The sequence below is a fragment of the Mirounga angustirostris genome, unplaced genomic scaffold (assembly GCF_029215605.1).
Source record: "Mirounga angustirostris isolate CCGP_5_RB_7025 unplaced genomic scaffold, mMirAng1.0.hap1 SCAF_5, whole genome shotgun sequence".
NCBI classification, from domain to species: Eukaryota; Metazoa; Chordata; class Mammalia; order Carnivora; family Phocidae; genus Mirounga; species Mirounga angustirostris.
In genome coordinates this window covers 29,435,100-29,453,894 of record NW_026991713.1, presented here as the reverse complement: position 1 = coordinate 29,453,894, position 18,795 = coordinate 29,435,100, and the positions used below count along the sequence as shown (strand labels likewise).

Sequence of the window (18,795 nt, the reverse complement as noted above, 5' to 3'; positions counted from 1 at the left end):
GGTCTTTTCAGGTTTTCTGTTTCTTCCTGTTTCAGTTTTGGTAGTCTATACATCTTTAGGAATGCATCCATTTCTTTCAGATTGCCTAATTTTTTGGCATATAGTTGCTCATAATATGTTCTTAAAATTGTTTGTATTTCTTCGGTGTTGGTTGTGATCTCTCCTCTTTCAATCATGAGTTTATTAATTTGGGTGCTTTCTCTTTTCTTTTTGTTGTTTGGCCAGGGGTTTATTGATCTTATTAATTCTTTTGAGGAACCAGCTTCTAGTTTCGTTGATCTGTTCTACTGTTCTTTTGGTTTCTGTTTCATTGATTTCTGCTCTAATCTTTGTTAATTCTCTTCTCCTGCTGGGTTTGGGCTTTATTTGCTGTTCTTTATCCAGCTGCATTAGGTGTTAAGGTTAGGTTGTGTATTGGAGACCTTTCTTGTTTCTTGAGAAAGGCTTACATTGCTATATACTTCCCTCTTAGGACCGCCTTTGCTGCATCCTGAAGGTTTTGAACAGTTGTGTTTTCATTTTCATTTCATTCCATGAATTTTTTAATTCTTTTTAAATTTCCTGGTTGACCCATTCATTCTTTAGTAGGATGCTCTTTAATATCCATGTATTTGAGTTCTTTCCAAATTTCCTTTTCTGATTGAATTTCAGTTTCAAAGCACTGTGGTCTGAAAATATGCAGACAATGCTCTCAATCTTTTGGTCCCAGTTGAAACCTGGTTTGTGACCCAGAATGTGATCTATTCTGGAGAATGTTCCATGTGTACTCAAGAAGAATGTGTATTCTGTTGTTTTAGGATGGAATGCTCTGAATATATCTGTGAAGTTCATCTGGGCCAGTGTGTCATTCAAAGCCCTTGTTTCCTTTTTGATTTTCTGCTTAGGTGATCTGTTCATTGCAGTGAGTAGGGTATTAAAGTCCCCTACCATTACTGTATTATTGTCAATGTGTTTCTTTAATTTTGTATTAATTGGTTTATATAATTGTCTGCTCCCATATTAGGGGCATAAAAATTTACAATTGTTAGATCTTCTTGTTGGATAGACCCTTTAATTATGATATAGTGTCCTTCCTCGCTCTTATTTGGCTTAAAATCTAATTTTCTGATGTAAGGATTGCTACCCCAGCTTTATTTTGAAGTCCATTAGCATGATAAATGGTTTTTCTACCCCCTCACTTTCAATCTGGAGGTCTTTGGATCTAAAATGAGTCTCTTGCAGACAGCATATTGATGGGTCTTGTTTTTTGTTTGTTTGTTTGTTTGTTTGTTTGTTTTACCCCAAGCTGATAGCCTGTGTCTTTTGATTTAGCCCATTTACATTCAGAGTAACTATTGAAAGATATGAATTTATTGCCATTGTATTACCTGTGAAGTCACTGTTTCTGTATAATGTCTCTGTTCCTTTCTGGTTTATGTTATTTTTGGGCTCTCTCTTTGCTTCAAGCATCCCCTTTCATATTTCTTGCAGTGCTGGTTTAGTGATCACAAATTCTTTTAGTTTCTGTTTGTCCTGGAAGCTTTTTATCTCTCCTATTTTGAATGACGGCCTTGCTGGATGAAGTATTCTTGGCTGCATATTTTTCTCATTTAGCACCCTGAATATATCATGCCAGTCTTTTCTGGCCTGCCAGGTCTCTGTGGATAGGTCTGCTGCCTGTCTAATGTTTCTACCCTTGTAGGTTACAGACCTCCTGTCCTGAGCTGCTTTCAGGATTTTCTCTTTGTCTCTGAGATTTGTAAGCTTCACTATTACATGTTGAGGTGTTGACCTATTTTTATTGATTTTGAGGGGGGTCCTCTGTACCTCCTGGACTTGAATGCTTGGTTCCTTCCCCAGATTAGGGAAATTCTCAGCTATAATTTGCTCCAGTATACCTTCTGCCCCTCTCTTTCCTTTTCTTCTGGGATCCCAGTTATTCTAGTATTGTTTTGCTTATGGTATCAATTTTCTCTCAAATTCTTGTGATCCAGTAGTTGTTTATCTTTTTCTCAGCTTTTTTATTCTCCATCACTTTATTTTTTATATTATTAATTCTCTCTTCTGCTTCATTTATCCTAGCCATTAGAGACTTCATTTTTTATTGCATCTCATTAATAGCCTCTTTGATTTTGACTTGATTATAATTCTTTTATTTCTCCAGAAAGGGATTCTCTAGTATTTTCTATGCTTTTTTGAAGCCCAGCTAGTATTTTTATAATGGTTATTCTGATCTGTAGTTCTGACATCTTACTTATATCCATACTGGTTAGGTCGCTGGCAGTCAGTACTGCCTCTTGTTCTCTTTTTTGAGGTGAGTTTTTCTATCTTGTCATTCTTGCAGAAAGTGGTTGCTTTTCTATTTGTAGAATTGCAGCAATTCTTTTCTTAGATCTCCTGTTAAGTTTGCAGGTGTTCACAATTATTTGATAACTATCTAGCTGAATTCCTGGGACCAGACAGAACTAAGGTCTCCTACTCCTCTGCCATCTTAGACTTCTCCATAATACTATTTTTTATCCTTGGAAATTTTCCTGTCCTGAAATCAGCTTTATGAAATTAATATAACTATTCCAGCTTTCTTTTGATCAAAGTTAGCAGTCTTATATTCATTATTTTTTCTTTGCTTTTCCTTCCCTCCACACTTCTTTTTCTTTCTTTTCAGATTTTAATTAAGCATTTTATATGATCAAGTTTTATCTCTTCTCTTATTGTATTAATTATGCTTCTTTAAAAATATTTAGTGGTTTCCCAAGAGTTTGTAATATACATTCACAAATAATATTTACCTTCAAATAACCCTATACTGTTTCACATTTAATGCAAATATCTTATAATACTGTATTACCAATTCTTTCCTGCCATCATGTATGACATTGTGGTCATTCATTTTATTTATCTATGTTATTAACAATGCCTGATTACTATTTTTACTTTAAACAATTATCTTTTGTACTAAATAAATAAATAAATGCTTAATTATTTAGACATTGTTTCCTTTAGTTCTTTGAACATAGTTACAGTTGTTAATGAAGTCTTTGTTTAATCTACTAGTTGTGTCCCTCAAAGGCAATTTTATTGTAAGCTTGTTTTTTTAAAACTATATATGGGTTGCACTTTTTCTGTCTTTGTTTTGTCATTTTTTGTTGCAAAATGGACATTTTAGATAACATATTGTAGTAACACTGGTTATTGGTCCCTCTGGGATAATGTTACTGTTGTTTTTGCTTTGTCATTTGTTTATGTTTTTATTTTTTATTTTTTTGAAAGATTTTATTTATTTATTTGACAGAGAGAGACACAGCGAGAGAGGGAACACAAGTAGGGGGAGTAGGAAAGGGAGAAGCAGGCTTCCCGCAGAGCAGGGAGCCCGATGTGGGGCTCGATCCCAGGACCCCGGGATCATGACCTGAGCCAAAGGCAGACGCTTAACGACTGAGCCACCCAGGCGCCCCTGTTTATGTTTTTAATGAATTGACTGAATTAATTCTGTGAAGTCTATTTCCCTCTGTAGTACACACCCTCTGCTATCTTTGCTCATATATATATTTTTTCTTTCCTTTTTTTTTTCCTTGTTTTTGTCTTTTAGCAACTACTATCCCTATATCAGCATAAGTCATTTATTAGTCAAAGGCTGTACTTTAGTCATCTTAGTCAGTTAGATATTTTTCTATACCGTTGAATTTGTATGCCTGGCCTGGAGACTGTCATAGCTTAGAGAGTTTACAGTTTTTTCCACATGTTCAGTCAGGGGCTGGTAGCTTGGATCTTTCCTCTTTGATCACTCTTGAGGGGCACATCCTTGGGCATGACCCTTAGGCATGAAGTTCTCCATGCTCTCTTCTAAATATAGTCATTCCCCTTATTGTCTTTCTCTTCCATTGGGTAGAAGCTCAGTGTCTTTGCACAATGGCTGGGCATGAGAACAGAGGCCAGTCCCTCTCAGAATGATATTTTAGTTCTACAAAAGAATATTAGAAGGGTGGTTAGCTCCTGTCTTCCTGGCTTTCCCTTTGGTCATGTAACCTTTATTCTACAGGTGAGCTAGGGTAGGCATGGTCAGGGCTCCAAGTTTCCTGGACTTTTTTTTTTCCCCCAAAGTAGAGCTTCTTTTCTACAAGTAGGGACTGGGTGGATGGGGAAAGAGAGTTTTAGTTTTCTTAGCTATTCCCACCTTGAATAGAGTTTTGGAGTTAGGAGGCCTGAGAAACACTGAGAAACACCAGTGAAGTTATGGCCTTAGACCTAGAGCTGGAGGGAGAGGGAAGACCCTGGACTTCTTAGTTCCATGTGTCAAGAGTAAAGTTTCCATAAATCTGAGCTGGTATAGGTTATGGGGAAAGGGAGCAAGTAATGGCTTAAATGCCATAGACTCTCACTGTTCTTACTGAGATATAGTAGATTTCCTTGAGTGAATGTTTCACTACTTTTTGTGTGCTATTGGGACAATATCCAGAGACTACATTTTTTTGTGTGTTTTTTTTTAAAATAATTCTCTCCAGTTAAGTAATTGTTCTATAGGGCAATTGTTCTATAGGGCAAATTGATCTGTCAAGCTCCCCAGTATTACAAATTATGATGTTTTCTAATTATTTCTTTTCCAGTTTACTAATCTGCTGTTTTGCTTTATTTAGTTTGATATTAAACCTGCTTTTGATTTCTTAATTTCAGTTATTGTAATTTCTATTTCTAGAACAGTGATGCCCGGGAGAACTTTCTGGGATGATGAAAATACTCTGTAGACTGGACTGTTTTATTATGGTAGCTTCCCACCATATGTGGCTATTGAGCTCTTGAAATGTGTGTGTAGTGTAACAAAGGAATTGACTTTTCTTTTTGTCTTATAAAGGAATGGACTTTTAAACTTTATTTAACTTCAGTTAATTGAAGTTTAAATAGCCACAGTTGGCTCACAATTAACATATTAGATGGCAGAGTTCTAGAATTGACCTTATTTTTAAAAAATGGATTCCAGTTCTCTGCTGAAATTCTTAATGTTTCTTTATTTCATTGAATATGTTACAGTAATTTTATTTTTTTAAAGATTTTATTTATTTAGAGATAGAGGGTGTGTGGGGTGGGGTGGGGTGAGAAGGAGGGGCAGAGGGAGAAGGAGAGAGAATTTAAAACAGACACCCCCCTAAGCATAGAGCCCTATGCAGGGTTTTGATCTCATGACCCCAAGACCATGGCCTGAGCTGAAATCAAGAGTTGGATTCTCAACCAACTGAGCCACTGAGGTGCCCCTGTTACAGTAATTTAAAAAACTGTCTAAATTATCTGTTGGTGTCTTTCTTTTCCTGTGGTTTTCTTTATTTCTTATAAGTCCTCTTTTTTTTTTTTTTAATCATGATATGGAACTTTTTATTAGACTTACTAGATTAGAATTGTGGATATAAAATTGTAGAATATCTAGATGATATTATCCTCTTCTAACAATACTGGCTGTTTCATTTTGGAGACAGATTCCTTCATTTAGTACAAAGACATTTGTTTTATTATTGGCTATATCACTTGTTAACTCTGTGGTCTTAAGCTTGTCATGCAACAGCTCTGAACCTCAGTTTCCTCATCCATAAATAGCCCTAATATTCAACTTGCTTAAAGCAAAGGTTGTAAATGTGAATAATCAATTTCTGATAATTTTATGAAGTCTACAAGGTAATATGAAGATGAAATTCCTATTAACAATTTGTTTATTCTACATGTAGTCAGCAATATTTTTACAGGTCTCTTGAAAATGGAAATAGGATTTTGTTAGGTAGAAATTGTTCTTGCTGTTACAGACAAGTTATTTCATATTTGTATGTATGTGTTGACATTGTTTTTGAGTAATCCATGATAGAGAAAAGCAGTGAATGGCAATGAATGGTTACAAAATCAGCTATTAATTAATGGTCTTATAATTGCAAAGTGGGAACAAATTTAAAACTCCTCTTAGTTTGTACTCTGTCATGAGGTTTCATAACACTAGGAAAGAATCTGAATGTTAGCCAGAATCCTAGGTCACAGTCAAGTTTTCTGATACAGATTGAAATTTCAAGTCATTGTGAGAAACTTTGGTAGCACCAATGGCACCATTTTTGTTTATTTTCAGAAAATTAAAGTGAGATTCTTTTTCAGCAGGTATCCACATTTCCTTACTACAATCATTCCAGTGTAACACAAAAGAAGGATCATTTTCTTATCTTGCATTTTATTAAGAAGGGAAAAAAATCCTTTGTACTTAAAGCATCATCTTCCTATAAACAGAATAATTAACTTGATATAGTGCCAAATAATTTCTAAATACCTAGATAAGATTAAGGCATTTATTTTGCCAAACTCATGAGTTATTTTTCCCTTTTATTTCATTTTCTACACTTAAGCCAAGAGTCTCCTATTACCCACTCAAAAACTTTTGCATTTCTGCCCTAGATTCCAGTAGTCTTTGGAATGCTTTGACATCATGTAGTATCTGAATAGAGCAATCTTATCTACGGTATAAAAAGTTTTTACTGTAGAACGATTTATTTTTTAAAAACAAAATTGTTTTCAAAATCAAGTCCCTATCATAAGATAGGGTTTTTTCAACTTGATTCTGACAAATAACTGATACTGACCATCCATTGTTCTTCAAAAGAAAAATGATTCCCTATTAGAGAGACTGCCAAGTTAAAAATATCTTCAAAAATCTGGTTAAAGGCTCATTTCCTTTCCTGTCTTCTCCACAATGTGTTTAATGTACTTGATTTGGGTAATAACACCCAGCAGTCAGGGAAGACAGAAACAGCTACCTTGATTACTCCCTTGGCATACTTATGCATGAATGGAGACTTGATGCATGAACAAAAACACTTCAAGGTCATACTCTTGATCTCCCTCCAGGTTTTTTTTTTTTTTTTTTTTCTCTTAAGATTAAACTATGATGCTTCCTCTCTTAACAAAAAAGCAATCGAGATATTAAAACGTGCTGTTTTCACAAAGCCTAAACCCAAATAGCTATGTATAGATAAAGTTCTGCAGTGGGGCAATGGTTCTATAGCATTGGATAAATATACCAACTATCTCAGGCAGCTTCTCTTTTAACAGCTGTTTAATTAAATCTCTTCATTAATTGCAGCTTCAGAAAAACCAAAGAAACCATGCACACACAAAACCCTAAAACCAACAACCTATTTATAATGGCATGCCTTTGTGTTACTACTTTTCATCATGATACCTATCAGAGAAATATATAAATCAATTGTTTGGACATTACAAATATCCTAGCAATAAATTTGAGTTCATATCCTCTCTGACTATAGTTACTGCAACTGGAAAGACTCATTTCTTTCAGCTATTATTTCTAATGCTGCTAAAGAGATGCATTTGGGGAAACATTTATCAGAAGCACTAAATCAGCATTACAGATATATGCCAAGGGACCAGATGAAGCTATAATTGCAACCAATTTGTTTTTCAGATGAGGTTTTTGTTTTTGTTTTTTCAGAACTGATAGATGGCCATATTTTTAAAGATAATATGTATCTGTCATGGATTAACACAGGAGAGTGATACAGATATACTCTAAAGCAGGAAGACATGCTGGTGAGAAGAGGTGTATATAAATATATATATAGGAAGAAATGAAATAATCAAAAGGTCTATTTCATGCTTGAGACTTACATAACATCCCTTCAAAGTGGCATACTGATGCAAATGCTAAGCTCATACTCAGGAGGTTGGGATAATGGGGATGTGTCTTAAACCAGGGCCTCTTAACCTGGTACGATTGACATTTGGGGATGGATAATTCTTTGTGTGAAGGGTTGTTCTCTGTATTCTAGGATGTTTATCATAGTGTATAGAATAGTATAATGTATAGAATAACACTGGCCTCTACCCACTAGATGCCAGTACCACCCACCCTGAATTGTGACAATCAAAAATGTCTCCAGACATCGCCAAATATTCTCTGAGAGAAAATTGCTAGTTGGTAAGAACCATGGGAGTTAAAGAAGGCAACAGGATAAAAACTCTTTGGTCCATTTAGCATTATATTATCATGTCCCATCTAGGAAAGCTGTGGATTTTTGTAGGTCATCCATATGTTTCCTGATGCCTCCTTTATCTATAGCAATACCCCAAGCCTCAAATCTCTAAATTAATACTCTCTTGACTTACAGGAAGTCTAACTTTTTATTTCCTTTTTGCAGATTTCCTGAGTAATTTCTTGGGGAGCCAAAATTTCTAGGAGTGCTTGGATAGGCAGAATTCTGACAGACACAAATCTCCTTCTTGCAGTTCCAGCATCTTTCTGTTCCAGTGTTCATTCTTCCTGACCTTTGTTGCTTAGGGGTTGTTGCTCATGTGATTGTCAGTGTTGCCACAGATATTCTCAGTTTTCAATATTTTCTTCCTCTGGCCATAAACAAAACAAAACAAGAAAAAGGTTTTTTTCTTTATATGACTAGTCTTTTCAAATATTTTCTCATAGCAGGCAGGTTGGGCCCCAGTAGATTCTTTCTATATTCTACATCATTCACTTTCTTAGAGCTAATAGGCCTCCAAGGGGCAATGTTAAGGGAATAGTGAATCCTCGTCTCATACTCTCCCTGGAAACATTGCTCATTGCAAGCTCAGGTTCTACTGATCTCTTGTACACTCTATCAGACTTACTCTTACTTGGATATTTTCCCATAGAGTCCTATGTCCCACACAAATCAAGATCTATTATGGGAAATCGATTTCTGTGCCCTAGGACATTCCAAGGTTAAGAAGTGGGTTGATAAACTTATGAATGGTTAGACGATGGCTCTGCTCAGGAGCAGAGAAAGAGGCTCCATGGGTTAATGAGGTTTAGCTTCCAATTCCATCTAATAGAATTTTATATCTGACATAGCTTCAAATATTCTGTTACGTATTTTTATTTTATAGCTGGTAACTTAATGTTTTTATTTTTGCAATAGTTTTGTTGCAAATTGTAGATATGGCTATTATCCCCTAATTAATCTATGAATTTTAAAATAAAATTGTTTTTTAGCTTGACACATTTCTAAATTTATCTAACAAAATATTGGGATGAAATGTTGAAAAATATAGACAGTCACCACTTTGTGTAGTGTAATATTAACTAAAACTCATATATGTCAAAACTATGCCCTCACTTTGCATGGTTTCATAGTAACTGAGAAATTGTGCAAATAGAGGACACAGTTCTGATATGTATGTTGTATAGTTAGCACAGGACTGAGAAAAGTGAGGACTGCCTTATTAAATAAGAATAATGATGGAGGACTTGTCTGGCACATATTCAACATGTGGTAAAGCATTTGAAAGGAGATACAGTAGTCCTTCATAAGAATGAAGTGCTAGTACAGAGGAAAAATTAAACAGAGAGGCGTCTCAGTAAAGATTTAAATTTAGTGTATTAAACACAGATTTTTCTTTTTGGACTTGGATTATACGTATTGTCATCATTAAATCCACATATGACCTTCTTTCATCCTAACCACTTAAGTAATACATTTTCTGATATATAATATAATAAATACCTATGACAATGCTACCCAAGCCAAGAATGAGAACAGTACAGTACCTTACCATATGTAGTCTTTGGACTTGCCTTTTCACTTAACATTATATTATTATTACTATATTATTAATAATGTATGTAGCTATAGCTCCTTTACTACTATATATTTTCTTCTGTGTGAAAAAGAGCAGTTTATTTGCTCATTCTCTAGTTGATGGACATTGGATTGCTATCATTTATTTTTCTTTACTGTTAAGAACAAGGTTTCCAGGAAGCTGTGAATTCTCCTACACACTTCCTGGTGCACATATGTAATATAAGAGTTTATTGTAAAGCTGAGGTTCTTCATCTATATAGAGTTGGTTTCTGTGTGCGTTGTGACATAAGGATTTGATTTTATTCTTTTGTTCCATTTGGAACTAATATACATTGGTGCAACTCCTATGGAAAACAGAATGGAGATTCCTCAAAAAATTGAAGATTGAACTACCATATATCCAGCAATGCCATTTCTGGGTATATATCCAAAGGAAATGAAAACAAGATCTCAAAGAGATACCTGCACATCTATGTTCTTTACAGCATTAATCACAATGGCCAGGATATGGAAATAACCTATGTGTTCATCTCTCTCTCTCTCTCTCTCTCTCTCTCTATATATATATATATGAATATTATTCAGCTGTAGGAAAGAAGAAAATCTTAACATTTGCACTGACATGGATGTACTTTAAGGGCATTTTGCTAAGTGAAATAAGCCAGACAGAAAAACAAATACTGCATGGTATCATTTACATGTAGAATCTAAAAAAAAAAAACAAAAACATAAAGGTTGAACTCATAGTAACAGAGAGTAGAAAAATTATTTTCAGGGACTGGGGAGTGGGGGAAATAGAGTTTGGTAAGAGGGTATTAAGTTTCAGCTATGAGATGAGTAATTAGATGAGAATCTAATGTAAAACATGGTGACTATAATTGATAACACTGTATTGTGTAATTGAAATTTGCTAAGAGAATAGAAATGAAATGTTCTCACCCCTTCCCCCAAAAAGATGTAAAGTGATGGATGTGTAAAATAACTAAACTGGAGGAATCATTTCACAATATATACATACAAAATCAGATTCTACATGTACAGTTTAAATATCTTACAAATTTATATGTCAATTATACCTTAATAAAACTGAAAAAGTGCATATAATAGAAAAAAAAAACTTATTTCTAAGACTTAAAAGATACAAGAGAACAACTAAAGATTCTAAAACATCAGTAAAAGCTATCTTTAAGTGACTTCCCCTCAGATTTCACTTTCTACATGAGAATGTAGAAAAATAAATATTGTATACTATTTAAAATGACAATGAGAGAGGATAACGGAAAAATGGTCCATGTGAACTTCACCTGTTGCCCTTCTGCTCCCACTCCCAGTCTATCTACCTCTCCTGAGCTTAGGATCTACTAAGGCTAACATCCAGCCAGAGACAAGTGAACTCCTGGCCAGTAGCTTTCTGATCTAGCATCTTGGCCAGTAGACAACTGATGTAGGGCTCTCCCCTGAGCTGATAGAAGAGCTCAGACAGCAGAGTCCACAGAGTCCAGCACACTATTGAAATTCATGGACCCTTGGGAGCAAATTCTACATTGGTCTTACATGTCAAAGCCTCCTGTCCTTGATTTTCAAGATCTTAGCTTAGAGTTGATCAACAGGTAAGCTGAGGTCTTCCTAGTCCTGAGTCTAAGTTAATATAAAGAGGCTAGAAGGAGGGAGGTCTCTTAGAAGATAGCAGCTTGACTTCTACAACGTTGCTTGACCATGCTTGCAGGGAACAGTTACTCTGACATCAGTGTGCTCACTTAGAGTACATCAACACTAGGACTTGAACCCTAGCAGGTCTAAGAAAACACAAATTCTCCACTTCTCTGGGTGGTAAATTTAGAGGGGTGAGCTTGCCCTAGTGTAATTTACCATTTTGAAGGGCTGTGTAGGTAAACCTTGTTAAATCAGAGGTGAAGGTTAGCAAGCTCATACCTTGGACTGAGACTTACTCTGTGTTAAAACTGACATTTTTATCTCCATATGTTTGGCTCCTGGTTACAACTACCAACTCATTCTCATTGGAAAGAGAAGGAAGAGGAAGGGAGTGTTACTTATAAACCCTAACAATAGCCTCTCTTAATAGTTTCATAAAATTAGGAATACATTTCTAAATATAATAACAATAAATGCTAGTTAAGAAACACACTCCCAGATAACCCTGAGATCAAAGGAAAATTGCAAACTCCCTGTAAGAAACAGTACTTAAGCCCATGAGAAATAGTGAAAGCAGTACTCAGAAACATTTATGGCCTTAATTATTAGGGAAGAAAAATGAAACTGAAGTATCTCAGTAATCACCCAAAGAATTCAGAAAAGATAAACAAAATACTTACAAGGAAACCAGTATATGGGTGTGGCCATCTTTTGTTTTTCTGTTTCCCTACCTTGCCTGTGAAATCCCTTTTTATCATTTCCTCTTCCTCTATTCACTAAGCTGCTTTAAAATCCTCCAGGATTGGAGTACAGGGTAAGAGTAGAACTAAGGGGCAAGACAAGTTGTACAATTGTATCTTGTGTTGGCTTCGCTGGGAAAGGCAGATGTTCAAAGAGTAGCTTTTTCTCTTGAAGGGCACTGTGTAGGTTATTTCTAGATCTATCCCTGGGGATTTCCATCTTAAGGAGTCAAGGCTTCCCCAACTCAGATCATGGCTCCTCATGGCCCATTCTCAGTTCAAGTCCCTTGACTCCTCCTTTTAAAATACCTCAAGTTTGTCTTTCTGACCAGAGACCCTATTCATTTAGCTTCTAGGAGATGTACCTATGTCCATATCTACATATGGACATATGTCCATGTCCTGTCAAGGGCAGCAATTCTTATTGTTGTCTCTTCGCTCTGACAGTAGGGGCAAGTTTCTCTGCTTCAGAGTTTTTAGGTGTGAGTCATATCCTAACTCCTGTATCCCCCAGATTTTAGCAGATAGATATGTCTAGTTCCCCATGCCATAATGGCAGCTTCCTCATTTGGCTTTAAGTGAGGGGAAAACACATTTTTCTCTCCAGTGGAATACTTGCAATGTCCTCCATTATTGTCTCTTTAAATCTTTACTGCATTCTTAGCCTTCTTATAGATAGTGGATGCAGATGATGGATTAATATTTACTGAACCAGTTTTTGATACCTCCTTTTTAAGTCCTGCATAGAAAAACTGGCATTTTGATTTAGAATGTGAGGGTAGCACCGACTGTTCTCAGAGAGGCAGCCTCAGCCAAAACTGTAAGCAGGAAGAGTCCCATGTGAACAGTATGCAAAAACTGGAGTAGATTATTTTCAGAAGAACATATTCAAAATTTCAACAAAGTATGAAAAGATGTTCAAACTCATGAGTAATATAATGTGTTGTTATTTTATACTAGTCATACTTTTAAGATTTAACAGGTGTGATTAACACTTATAAGGATATCCTCATGCCTTGCTGATGGAATTGTGAATTCTGTATCCCTTCTGAAAAGCAATCTGCAACTTTTATTAAAAATGTTTTGGGGTGCCTGGGGGGCTCAGTTGTTAAGCATCTGCCTTTGGCTCAGGTCATGATCCCAGAGTCCTGGGATTGAGCCCACATGGGGCTCGTTGCTCAGCAGGGAAGCCTGCTTCTCTGTCTCCCATTCCCCCCAGCTTGTGTTCCCTCTCTCGCTGTCTCTGTCAAATAAATAAATAAAATCTTTTAAAAAAATGTTTTAAAAACTTATATCCCAATTGACCTAGCAGTTCTACTTTGGCATTCTTTTTGTCCTATAAAAATGAAACTGCTAGTGTGTAAGTATATATCATCAAGGATGTGTATTCCAGCATTGTTCAGGATGGTGAGGATATAAAATAACAATAATAAATAAAAAATTAACTAGCAACAATGGAAAGGCCATTAAAATAGAAGAATGAATGGTTGAATAAATTTAAAGTGCATTGTATACCTGAAACTAATAGAACACTGTATGTTATACTGGAATTTAAAAAATTAAAAGAAATCACAATAATAAATAAATAAATAAAATACTATTCAACTCTTAAGAATAATGAATTAAGACTATACTAATTCCAGGACATCTGGCCAGTTCAGTCAGTAGAGCATGTGACTCTTGATCTCAGGGGTGAGTTTGAGCCCCATGTTGGGTGTAGAGATAACTTAAAATCTTTAAATATATATATATATACTAATTCCCTTGTTGGTATTCACTATGGGTAATTATTTAGTGAGAAAAAGCAAGATCCAAAAAAATGTACATACTATGATCACATTTTTTTGAAAAATACTTGTACCTTTATTTTATTTTATTATTTTATTTATTTTATTTTTTTAGAGAGGGGGAGGGCTCAGCACTGAGCCTGACATGGGGCTCCATCCCACAACCCTGAGATCATGACCTGAGCCAAAATCAAGAGTCACTCAACCAACTGAGCCACCCAGGTGCCCCAAAATTTGTACCCTTAAATGTATGTTTGCATTTATGTCTGTGTTTAGGGGGTGCATTATTATGAGAGTATGGAAATAAATATAAAGAATATATGGGTTACTTGAGGTTGTTGGGGAGAGGGATGACATTAATAGATTAAGGGGATAGAAAGTTGGAGGAGGCAAATGAGAGAGAAATACACATGACTGAATCACATTTATAAGTGGATATAAATTTTATATGTGTATACAATAAATTAAGGCAATAAAAGAAAAATAATAGCACAGATCTCTGAATTTCAATAGGAAAACAAACAGAACTGAAATCCCGGGAGAAGGTTGAGAGAAAGCTTGTCAGCTCATATTCTCATGCAGAAATTAACTTTCATCATTCTTGTCATTGGAAAAGAATTAATAATATAATAAATTGAGCTCAAGCACAGTCAATATGAAATTTAATCACTAGGCATAATTGAAGATACAAAGATCAAATCATGAAACATATATACTGTTAACTTCAATTTTGAATCTTTCTAAGGCTCAAAACTTTCCAAAATAAATTACCTGTAGCAGAGGATTTGTTTGTCCACAACTATGAAGCCAAAACTAAAAACAAAAAATAAACAAAAACTTTCATTAATCAATTCTTGATATGTTGGTGGTGTTTCCTTCCTCATTACATCAGCTTTCTGTTAACAACATTGCTGGTGATTAATTGATTTCTGAAGCCTGAGCACCCAAACTCAAAAGACATAAAAAGCAAACAGGATATTCTTATTTCTATAGACAGACAGTCTTGCTCTAGCAAAGTCGTTCTCCGAGTGTGGTCCAAGTACCCTTGGGAATCCACAAGACCTCTTTAGGTACACAAGGTGAAAGATTTCTTTAATAATACTTCTAAGTCATCATTTGTCCTTTCATCTTCATTTTCTTATAAGAATTTCACAAAGTTTTCCAGAGGGTACAGGATATTTGATATCACAATAAATTAAATTCAGAAGCAGATACTGGAATTTAACTGTTTTCTTTTCTTTTAAATATGGTTACTTTTCCTTAAAATCCTTTATGTTAACTTGTAATGGGGTTAGTATTACATTAAATAATTATTAACAAATTTTTAGCATTAATTTTTAGTGTGATAAATAACTATCATTAGATATAACCCACATAAACACAAACACTTTGGGATCTCAATATTTTTTGAGTGTAAAAAGGATCCTGAAACAAAATGTTAGAAAAGTACTACTCAGACGCCAATGTGTTAAGCTTACCCTTTTGCAAAAGACTGTCACCATCTTGGAGGGCATGTTTTATGGATGGAAAAAATGGGAATGCAAAGTACAGTTACATTTATATGCCATTAACATAATATAAAAACAGTGAAAAATGATCAACTTCATTCATAATAAAAGACATACAAAGTAAGACAGCAATGCAATAGACTGCCATTTTTTTTTCAACTATAAGATTGGCACTCTTATACACTGTGGGAATATAAAGTAGTCTAACTTTTGGGGAAGAATGCTTATTAAAATACAATAATTTGGGGCTCCTGGGTGGCTCAGTCATTAAGCGTCTGCCTTCCGCTCAGGTCATGATCCCGGGGTCCTGGGATCAAGCCCCGCATTGGGCTCCCTGCTCAGCAGGGGGCCTACTTCTCCCTCTGCCTGCCCCCTGCTTGTGCTCTTTCTGTGTCAAATAAATAAATAAAATCTTTAAAAACAAGACAAAACAAAAAACCCAAAAAACAAAATACAGTAGTTTTTGTACTTTAAACTATGCTCCTTTTCTTTATGCCACCTATAAATGTGTTAATGTTTTTTGTTTTTTATTTTTTATTCAAGTATAATTAATATACAGTGTTATATTAGTTTCAGGTACACAATAAAATGATCCAGTAATTCCATACATTTATCAGTGCTCATAAAGATAAGTATACCCTTAATCCCCTTTATGTCACCCATTTTCCCCGCCCACCTCCCCTTTGGCAATCAAAAAACAGAATTTTAAATATAGACCACAAACTGGTGGATGTGTTAGTCTTGACTCAAGTTTGCAATAATTGTCACAGCCATATTCAGTGAAGCACTGTTTGTAAACTACTCCCCCCAAAAGGGAAAAAATTGATGTGTTCATAAATAGAAGAATTGTACAATGTTATGGAATGTCTATTCAGTGAAATACTGTGAACACATTTGGTTGTATATTGTAGATTCTGTGTCCAGTATACAACTATTATGATTATTGTATTTTAGATATTTAAGTAAATTGTAGAACAGTATGAGTAGTACATACTACATGTATTTTAAAAAAGAATAAGTATGGGACATCTGGGTGGCTCAGTTGGTTAAGCATCTGCCTTTGGCTCAGGTCATTATCTGAGGGTCCTGGGATCGAATCCCGCATCAGGCTCCTTGCTCAGAGTGGGGAGCCTGCTTCTCCCTCTGCCTGAAGCTCCCCCTGCTTGTGTGCTTTCTCTCTCTGAAAAATAAATAAGTAAAATCTTTAAAAAAAATAAAAAAGAATAAGTATATGTACAAATTCTAGTATATGAATAAGTGTGTGTACAGGGAGTATGAGGGTGTGTAAGACTGGCATATATGTGTTTGTATAGCTATTTTCAGGAAAGATAGACAATAATCAATTAATAATGATTTCTAGCAGTGATAAAGATGGGATCATGGGGGCTTTTCTGTTTTTATTTCCTGTTTACCTCTCTCCTTTGAATTTTTAAAACTCAAAAACATGCATTTTTTTTAAATAAATTTTTAACAAAATGATATTTGTGTTTCTCAAAAAATATTAATGATTATTATCTTTTAGGAGTTTGTCTTCAGGAAGACTCAATTATACTGGACATAAAGAGCTTCTTGAAAGGGCATGAAAAACACAACACTGGTGAGTTTGTCTTATGATAAAGTTAAATTCCAACCACTAGGCATTTTTAAGCATGTGCTGAATGCACAGCCAGTGCTCTCTGCTGCTGGAGAGACCTGAAGATGACATAATATGGATTCTATTGATATATCGATTTGCCAGTATGAACTCATGTATTCTTAATCCAGGTCTGCAGCAAGAACAGGATAAGGTAGAAGAAAGAGGGATTCACAGGAGCTTGGAAAATTAGGTGGAAGAAAAGCCCTAGCAAAAACTTTCCCTGAAGGAGCTAATTAATATTTCATGGTTCTGACAGGATGTATGCCTGGGGACAGAAGTGACAGGCAGGAGGGGGAAATAAAGAAGAAGACAGGAAAGACAGCAGCTTCATATCAGTGACGGTAACCACATTTTTTCTGTCTAGTAAGGCTTAATGTGTATTGAGAGCTCATCCTAGGCTATTATCAAAAAATTAATAGATATTATAAAATGGCAGTATAACATGATCTAATATTATATCTGTGAAGCATATGACATGATATTATGTATATTACTATTGTACAGTGTCATACATCATTCTATCATCTATAGCATAGAGTGTTACCAAAAGACAAATGTAAATTGATAGTATCAGACTAGTACAGTTTTCAATCTGCACAAGCTGTTTGTTATTACCTCTTTGTAACCCTTTCAGGAAGATGTAACTCTTTTTGAGAAAAGGAAAGAAACTGAAAGGTGGAGGACTTTTTCAAGGTCTCATAACTAATAAGTGGTAGAACCAGGTCCCTGGTTTCAAAGTTCTTAAAAATTTCAGTACATATTTTATTTATAGATAGCATATCATTTTACCGCTTGTGCAGAACAGAGACCAGATTCCCTGTTTTATCCACTGAACTTGCACCACAGCTTCAAATTCCATATTTAACATCCAGTCACATTTTAATATTGTTTGTCTTATGGTCTCATTTGTTATGAGCTCTTGGCCATCACCAACATTTACTGAGCACCTGCTGGGTCCAGGGCATTGTGTTACAAACCAAGGATATAAATTGAAATGGGAAATAATCTATGCTTTAAAGAGGCTAATAATTGATTTCATGAGACAGGAAACATATATAAAATAATTATAGTATCATATGGCAAACAAAGGCAAATGCTGAATAAAACATAGTCAGAAAGTGATGTGGAAGTTGAAAGAAACGTGACTTTTATCAAGCTTTGTGGTCTTACACAACTTGCTTATTTTTTCCTAGCTTCAGTTTTCTTATCTGCCAAAATGGGTTTGTTGTGAGAATTAAATCAGAAAATACATATAAATCACTTAGTGCCTGACACATATGGAGCATTGAATAAATGGAAACCGTTATTAATATTTTCTTCTCTTCTTTCCCTTCTCTGTTTCTTTTTCTCTTCTTTCCTGAAGTCTCAGACTAAATAATATGAAAGGTCTCAGACTTTAAGGAAAGTACAGAGAAGTAGAAACTCATGGGGAACAAGTTTTTGACATGGGGAAGGTAAGAAGTGAATATATTTCTAATATCAAATTTAGAATATGTAATTAACAACATTTAAGAGAATGACTATATAAAATTTTATAACATATTCCATATTAGAGTTTATGCATATTATGTGGGTCTTGAGAATGCTTAAAAAGTAGCACCTCTCTTCTCTACCTTCTTTTATTCTGGCTCTGAACAAAGTGAGAAATTGGAAAACAAAATGAAACCAAACCCAGCAAGACAGATGACGGCCGTTACGATTGCCATTGTTACTGAGAAAGACTGAGTTGCAAAACGTAGTTCAGTGTAATAGCCAAATGGGCTTGCTCCCTAACCCCTCAAGAATACAGACTTACCTCACTTCCTCACGGTTGTGCTGCATAGGGCAGGGCAGCCACAATTGAAAGGACAGCACCTCTAGCACTGAGCTTATATTCTAGCTGAAAAAAAGCAAGAGCCA

At 35.2% G+C, this 18,795-nt stretch overlaps 1 long non-coding RNA gene across 1 annotated transcript in view; it reads left to right on the top strand.

Moving 5' to 3' along the window:
• Positions 1-17,236, top strand: part of LOC135364326 (uncharacterized) — a 90,452-nt gene extending 73,216 nt beyond the window's left edge. The window contains exons 2-3 of the long non-coding RNA XR_010411203.1: positions 16,783-16,857; positions 17,153-17,236. This is a non-coding gene — a long non-coding RNA (uncharacterized LOC135364326). The remainder of the gene's footprint in view (positions 1-16,782; positions 16,858-17,152) is intronic.
• The last annotated feature ends 1,559 nt before the right edge of the window (positions 17,237-18,795 follow it).